A 7,664-nucleotide genomic window follows, 5' to 3' on the forward strand; every position below is an offset into this window, starting at 1 on the left:
CATGGTGGACACTACTTGGGCAAGCTGTAGCAGCAGTACCAAGACAAACAGTGCCCATTTGCTTGAAATAAGGTGGCTGATTAGCTGTCGAGTTTCACAGCCTAGACACCACAGAGCCAAGCTTATTTATACGCAGCTGAGTATAGATGGAACACCTAAAGGAATGTTCCTCTTTAAAGTCTTTGAACAGGTAATGTGTTATCAAATTATGTTGACTAACAAGCCATATATCCATCCCGTCTTTCACAATACGAACTACAGATCTGGGTACAACAAAAAGCCAAGGGTGGAGTATGGAGAAATAATCAAACAACAGATTTAAATGGTTGGAAGCAAGGTCACATTTGTTGGTTAATAGCAGCCCAGGAGGGTTTGGCTTGGCGTTGGGGAAGGATCAGCTTGTATACCCCAGTTGCTGTGTGATGAGTAAGTCATCTGCCTCCAAGTCTGTGTAGCCCAAAGTATGGACCAGTTTTAGGTAATCCTTGGAAACAACTGGGGATGCCCCCATCCAACTTGTCCTCCTCCAAGCTAGGGCATCTGGACTTGGGGCAGCATTCCACATCCCTTAAGGGGATCCCCAATAATGGGAAGCTGGGAGCTGATCTCCGCTTTCCCACCTGGAGATCCTGCCCAATGTCAATTCCCACCCAAAAGCTGTATCTAATATAAAAACAACCTCCTGAATGGAAAAGCTATCCATATTGTCTTATCATTACAGGGTTTCAGGTACAATTATTATCTGTCACCACAGAATACAATAACATATTTCCCAAGCTAACTTCCACAGTTTCAGAAAGGTCTTAGCAAAGCCATTGCCATGCCTTTGGTTGGTGTAGATGAGGCTGGGCCAGGATCAGGCTGCCCTGTCGAAAGAAAGAAAGATCAGAACCAAATGATTCAGCTTAAAGAAAAGTGGTAGTAGACTTTAGATGAAAGGTCTTTTATTTCCCTTTTTACAGCATTGAGGATCAAGGTCACAAATGGTTTGCATGAGAATTTTCTCCTTCAAATAATTCCACGATAAACAGCAAAGCCACAATTTGTATATTTGGGGAGAATAAAACATGGCAATAAGGATGTTGTGTTGGGAGATTGTAAATCAGGTGTGGGGACTCTTTAGCCCACCAGATGTTGTTGAACCACAATTCTCATCACTGCTGGTCATTGGCCAGGCTTGCTGAGGATGGTGGGAGTTGTAATTCAGCAACATCTAGAGCAGTGCTCCCCAACCTTTTTATTGCCGCGGACCAGTAAATGTTGGATATTTTTTCCATGGCCCGCTTGTTTTGAGCTGAGTCCCCATCTCCGTGCACTTACCTCACGGCAGCTTCTCTTCAGTCCCCGCGTCTCCGACCTCGAGTCCTCAGTCCTCCCGTGGCGCCTTCTCCTCGGCCAATGGCGTGAGGTTTGCCTTTCGACCAATCAGGAAGCGGGAGGACCCACTCCCTGATTGGCCAGGAGGAGCATCAGTGTAACAATAGCAAATTTTCATTCGCTATTGTCACACAATGGGCGGGCTTGAGAGGGCACAATGCTCTGCGCCTCGGCCACCCGCCACAGTGAAATGATTTGAAGTTCCTCGGGTGGCCCAGTGCCGATTGATCCACGGACTGGCACCGGGCCGCAGCCCGGGGGTTGGAGAACACTGATCTAGAGGACTAAAGATTCCCCACACTTGTTGTAACTTAAGATGCTGGACTAATTCAAATTAAAGTATTGAAACCATCCTGTAGGCTTTTTTTTTAAAGCAGGTAAAATAATCACCCCCAAATTACCCTAAGATGATGGGCTACTCTGGTGCATGATACCTACTATGATACAGAAAAGAGCCCCATTAGGACTGGCCTTCATTGCCTTTCATTATCTATCGTGCTACCCCTAGCAAGAGAATTGCATGAGTTCATATGAATGAGAGCACAGTTATTCTGCAGCAACTCCAACCCCATTAAAACTACTGAAGCTGCACCAGGTTTTAACAAAGGTCAATGGAAAAGCTCTCAGTAACTCCAAAGTGCTTTGGATCCAACCTAGGTCTGTATCTAATTTGGCTCAGTTCATTTCAGGTCCAGGCATTTGCTAACACTGCAATTTATAATGCTTGCAGCTCCTGAAAATTCAGACCTTAATCAGTGGCTTTAGCGTCAAATCAAGTCAGAAAATGCAGGAGGGGGCTTGGGATAATGAATGCTGATAAATATATATATATATATTTCTGATAACTTGCAGGAAAACAATGTTATAAATTCCTCCATACAGTTTTTTTCCTTCCTTCCTTCATTTCATACACATAAAAAAACCTTAATTCTGCATTGACACTGAATATATTTAATTTGTAAGAAATGAAGATACCGGGACTGAAAACAGATTAGTATAAGCTTTGTAGGCTGCTCCACTGCTTCTGCAAATGAGCTACAAGGGTGGTGATTAATCTGGTGCACTTTAACTTTTAAATTTATTCTTAAAATTCAGCTCCTCTTACAAAAAAAGTTTCTTTCCTGTCACTTAAGGCCCTTGAGAAAAGTTTTTCTTTTTTGAAAAACAAATTAACAGAGATTAGCTTTTCCTTACCATTGTTAAGATAGGAGCCTATCTGCTTCTTTGTTCACGGTTTTTATGCCTTTGCACTGCAAGACAGATTCATTAGGAATAGCCTACAAAAAAGGAAGTACCTCAGTAATATCAGTCAAATTCTAGGCTTATTTCAGACGCTCCCATGCCCTAGCACAAGGTTCAGAACCTGTGGCCCACTGTAATATATGATGTCAGGAACAGGTAAAGGTGTGGCTGGGTCAAAGAGGGCTTACAGGCGCTACTGATCAGCTGGTCAGAGGGTCCGACACAATGGTTGGGTTCTCTTTGAATTGGAGGCTGCAACAATGGAAGGGATGTGAAAGTTCTGCATTCTCTCCATCTAAGTGCAGGTTGCATATATATGTAAACAAACTATATATCATAAAGGCACCACAGTCCCCTCTGTCCCTCATGTTTTCCAAAAGGATACACAAACCCTGGTAAGTGCACCTGGAACCCCCGGAATCTTGCACCGTTCAGAGATTGGGATGGCTTGTAACAATATATACACCCAGGGGCGGCCCTACCATTAGGCAAAGTGAGGCCTAAAGTGTCAGAGTTGGGGTGGTCAGAAGCAGCCTCTTAGCTGTTCCTCCTAAGACCTCCAGTCATCTCCTCTGTTGGAAGACAGATCTATGCAGCCCGTCCTGGGCTACCTAAACCTGCATGCTATCCCATCACCAGAGTTGAAGTAGAATTCAGCTGCCACTCTGTGCCTGGAATAGGAAGGGGACACAATCTTGTCCTTTGCTTCAGGCAGCAAGATGTGTTAAGCCAACCCTGTGTATACACGCCACCTAATGTAATTCACAAATAAGGATTCCAAATAAGGACTACATTCAGATCAGCAATTCACTCCAGAATATATTGATCATGTGAGTCTACTTTGCAATATGGACCCAGCAAATGCCTCCTCTGTTCCCAATATAGTACAGTGCTACCTTGGGTTAAGTACTTAATTCATTCCGGAGGTCCGTACTTAACCTGAAACTGTTCTTAACCTGAAGCACCACTTTAGCTAATGTGGCCTCCTGCTGCTGCCACGCCACCAGAGCACAATTTCTGTTCTCATCCTGAAGCAAAGTTCTTAGCCCGAGGTAATATTTCTGGGTTAGCGGAGTCTGTAACCTGAAGCGTATTTAACCTGAAGCATATGTAACCCGAGGTACCAATGTATTGCAACAATATTTCCTCAGTATATCCGCTATCTCAGACAAAACAAAAGGAAATCACATGCACCCTAAAATCTGTGTTCTTGTATGGATCATGCTTATTAGGCGTTCACAACAATTAGAGCAGTTGCTCTGGCTTTCCTCCCCTTCTTTTCTTAATTGATGAGTCAAAGCGAAAGTTTCTGTAGAGAGCTTGATTTATTTTAGAGGGAGAATTCAAACCTGAGCATATGTTGGGAAAATAAATCAAGTAAAGATTTCTTTGTGCTCATTATAAAGCAAGAATAAACCTACAGAGGAGCAAAGTATTTTCCTTTCCTTTCCTTTTTTTTAAAAAAAAGGGGAAAATACACTGTCAGAAATGGATTTTGCATTAAACTGTGCCTACATACACTATGCAACGTCTCAGTTGTGATCACAGCAAAACCTATTATACTGGCCATTATACTGCACCACTTTATTTTGCAGGATCTATTTCTGAATCTAAGAGGGGGGGGGTTCCCCCTTGCTAACAAAGAGCAAACACTAACAGGGAGAACAATGTCCTAGTAAATATCTCTCTCACAAAGTGTCGTTCTCGGCTTCTTTTCTGTGAGCCTCTGTGGACACAATGAATTATGGTAATCCTCAATGTTCATTTAATTCTTTCAACAGGAAAAAAAACCTTCTGAGGCCAACATCGATATTGCCGCCTACACTTGCCACTCAGAAGTGAGTTGATAGAACGGTAATTCCCAGACTAGTGTGCCATGTCATGTGCCAAGGAAATGTGAGACCAGAACATGCATCCACAGACACAGGTAGGTAGCCGTGTTGGTCTGCCATAGTCAAAACAAACAAAAAAATTTTTTTTCCTTCCAGTAGCACCTTAAAGACCAACTAAGTTAGTTCTTGGTATGAGCTTTCGTGTGCATGCACACTTCTGAAGAAGTGTGCATGCACACGAAAGCTCATACCAAGAACTAACTTAGTTGGTCTTTAAGGTGCTACTGGAAGGGAAAAAAAAAATTTTATGCATCCACAGAGGAAGCCTTCTGCTACAGCCTTTTTCAGACACCACCTACTACCACCAATGTACACGCCCCCAATGCTGGCTATGCTCCAGATTGTAATGTGAAAGTAGGCAAAGGATAAGATAATGCTCCTTCCCATTTTGTTTATAGAATCTGATTTGCTTACATCTGTTCTTAAATTTATTACCTAAGTTTTATTGTGTTTTGTTGCTTGGGGTACTTTAAATAACTTTTAAATGTTTTAACTTAGTTTTTATTTTATTTTCAATGGTATTTTTTATCACAACAGAGTTTGCTAGGCATAGGCAAACTCGGCCCTCCAGATGTTTTGGGACTACAACTCTCATCATCCCTAGTGATCAGGGATGATGGGAATTGTAGTCTCAAAACATCTGGAGGACCGAGTTTGCCAATGCCTGGTGTTTGCCATCCTGAGCTCCTTTGGAAGGAATTTAATAAATCAATAAAATCAATGAAGATCCAGAGTCACTTCTGTCAGTGACTTGTCAGTTCAAGAGATCAGGTTATGGAAGGAATGGATCTTACATTTGGGGGCAAAAAGGTTATCTTTATCCAAGCCTTTGGAAAATCAAGCATATGGACCGGACTTCAATGTTCAGGCAACTGCTTCAGAATTTCTTCAGTATCTCATTCTGTAGTAGGTGAACTGCTGCAGAACCCCTGGAGATCTCTTGAAGTGAAGCTATAACAAAATCATTAGTTTCCTTAACAGTATTTCTCTTTCCTTCATCTCATTTGAAATAAATGAAATCTATTCTTCTTTAGTCTTTCTACAATTTTTTTTTTTGCTAAAGGATTTAAAGAATTATGCTCTCAAATCAATACTCTCTTTTGAGCATCCTGCCAATAATGCATTCTTCTTTTATGAAGGAAGCGATCAAATCTGAACTCACAATGGAAAGACTCACCCAACCATCTTTGGGATTTCTTTCAGGTGGTTAGCTCAGTCTTAAAATGCTCATTGTTGCCATTATAGGTGGTAGATTTTTAAATCAAAGACTCCTAACAGGTCACCATGAGACCATTACAAATACTTGATCTCTATTCTCTTTGAAGTGTTGCTAGTATAAGGGATAATGATAATAAAAAATGATGGAAAACTAAGGTAGCTTGAGGATGTGCTTTTAAAAATACTAAATCTAGCCATTTTCTGGGCAGTAGAGATATACAAGTTTTTCTCCATCATTAAAGGGTCACTTTATCAATAGACCTAACCTGGGTAGGCTAGTTATTTCTGTTAGGATAGCAGATATCTTCATCAATGGAAGAATTCCTTCCATCAGAGGAACATCCCTTCCTTCAGAAAAAGTGAATCTTTGATCAAATCATTATCTTCTGTAGCTGCAGATACGGAAGGGATCAACCATGTGACCAGGTTCAAATGTGAGCCTAATAAATCAGGAATTGCATGCCCAGATGCTGTGTGCCCAATACCCCTTTGATGCTGTATATGCAGAAACTGAAAGGACCACAGTACAATGTCACTTTGGTTCTAATCAGGCCACAACTTTTTTTATTACAGATGTAAGTAGGTTTTGGCTTAGGCATTGAGGATCTCCTGTATTAACCAGCCCGCCTGCTGGAAGATTTTCTGGGGGATAAATCCTGATATAGGGTTGACCTATGACATATATCAAACCATGACAGGATCACCACCTTGGGGAGTGCTATGGCTTAGCCTTCTCCTGGGCATAGAACAGAAGCACCTCCCCCTAGGATTCCTTTAACTGGATACCCTGTTTCCTTGGAGGATAAGACTTTAACTGCCCCCTTCTGTCCTTGACTAAATATGATGAAGAAGAAGAGTTTGGATTTGATATCCCACTTTATCACTACCCGAAGGAGTCTCAAAGCGGCTAACAATCTCCTTTCCCTTCTTCCCCCACAGCAAACACTCTGTGAGGTGAGTGAAGCTGAGAGACTTCAGAGAAGTGTGACTAGTCCAAGGTCACCCAGCAGCTGCATGTGGAGGAGCAAGGAAGCGAACCCGGTTCACCAGATTACGGGTCTACCACTCTTAACCACTACACCACACTGGCTCTCATACTCAATGCCTTATTTACCAAAGTTGTGATGATTACTATGAGGTGGGGGGTGGGATCCACACAAGCCTAATTGGTCTGAATGAGAAATTCCTCCCTGGCCTTGAATACAGCAACTGATAGTTCCATAGCAAGGCCATACTAAGGACACTCTGTTGGGTGGGTGTTAGCCATGCAACAAGGGAAGGTGGGTGGAAAATCCAAAGGTCACCGCAATGCTGGGTGAGGAGGCAGGCCTAATTGAAGCCTGGGGAGCAGACCTGAGTGAAGACTCCAGCCTGAGTTGGAGTTAGCTCTGCCCTGCCTCCAGGCCTGCCTGTGATTGGCCAATTTTCAGGTGAGCCAAATTCAAATCCCCTTGACCCGCAAAAGAGAACATGACATCTCCCACTGGCCATTGAGACTCCACCCGAGGCAGCAGGGCAGCACTATGGCACAACTGTCACCTCACAAAGGATGGAGACAGGACATGCAACCCATTATCATGATTATCAAAGTTGATGTCGTTGGCTCTGAGAATTCTAGGCCAGGGGTCAGCAAACTTTTTCAGCAGGAGGCCGGTCCACTGTCCCTCAGACCTTGTGGGGACCTGGACTATTTTTTTGGGGGGATGAACAAATTCCTATGCCCCACAAATAATCCAGAGATGCATTTTTAATAAAAGCAAACATTCTACTCATGTAAAAAAAAAACCAGGCATGTCCCACAAATAACCAAGAGATGCATTTTATATAAAAGGACACATTCTACTCATGCAAAAACACGCTGATTCCCAGACCGACCGCGGGCCGGATTTAGAAGACGATTGGGCCTGATCCAGCCCCTGGGCCTTAGTTTGCCTA

The 7,664-nt window shown here is 42.8% G+C and overlaps 1 long non-coding RNA gene across 2 annotated transcripts; it reads right to left on the reverse strand.

The window, feature by feature from the left end:
• Positions 1 to 683: 683 nt before the first annotated feature.
• LOC310743357 lies at positions 684 to 7,231 on the reverse strand. 2 transcript variants are annotated; one of them, XR_014538976.1, is made up of 4 exons: positions 7,083 to 7,231; positions 5,306 to 5,462; positions 2,572 to 2,654; positions 684 to 866 (listed from the first exon to the last, which is right to left on the reverse strand). It is a non-coding gene; the product is annotated as an uncharacterized lncRNA (long non-coding RNA). The 2 variants fall into 2 exon arrangements; XR_014538975.1 differs by lacking the exon at positions 5,306 to 5,462.
• Between the last annotated feature and the right edge of the window lie 433 nt (positions 7,232 to 7,664).

The sequence above is a fragment of the Podarcis filfolensis genome, assembly GCF_964270895.1.
Source record: "Podarcis filfolensis genome assembly, chromosome: 10".
NCBI lineage: Eukaryota > Metazoa > Chordata > Lepidosauria > Squamata > Lacertidae > Podarcis > Podarcis filfolensis.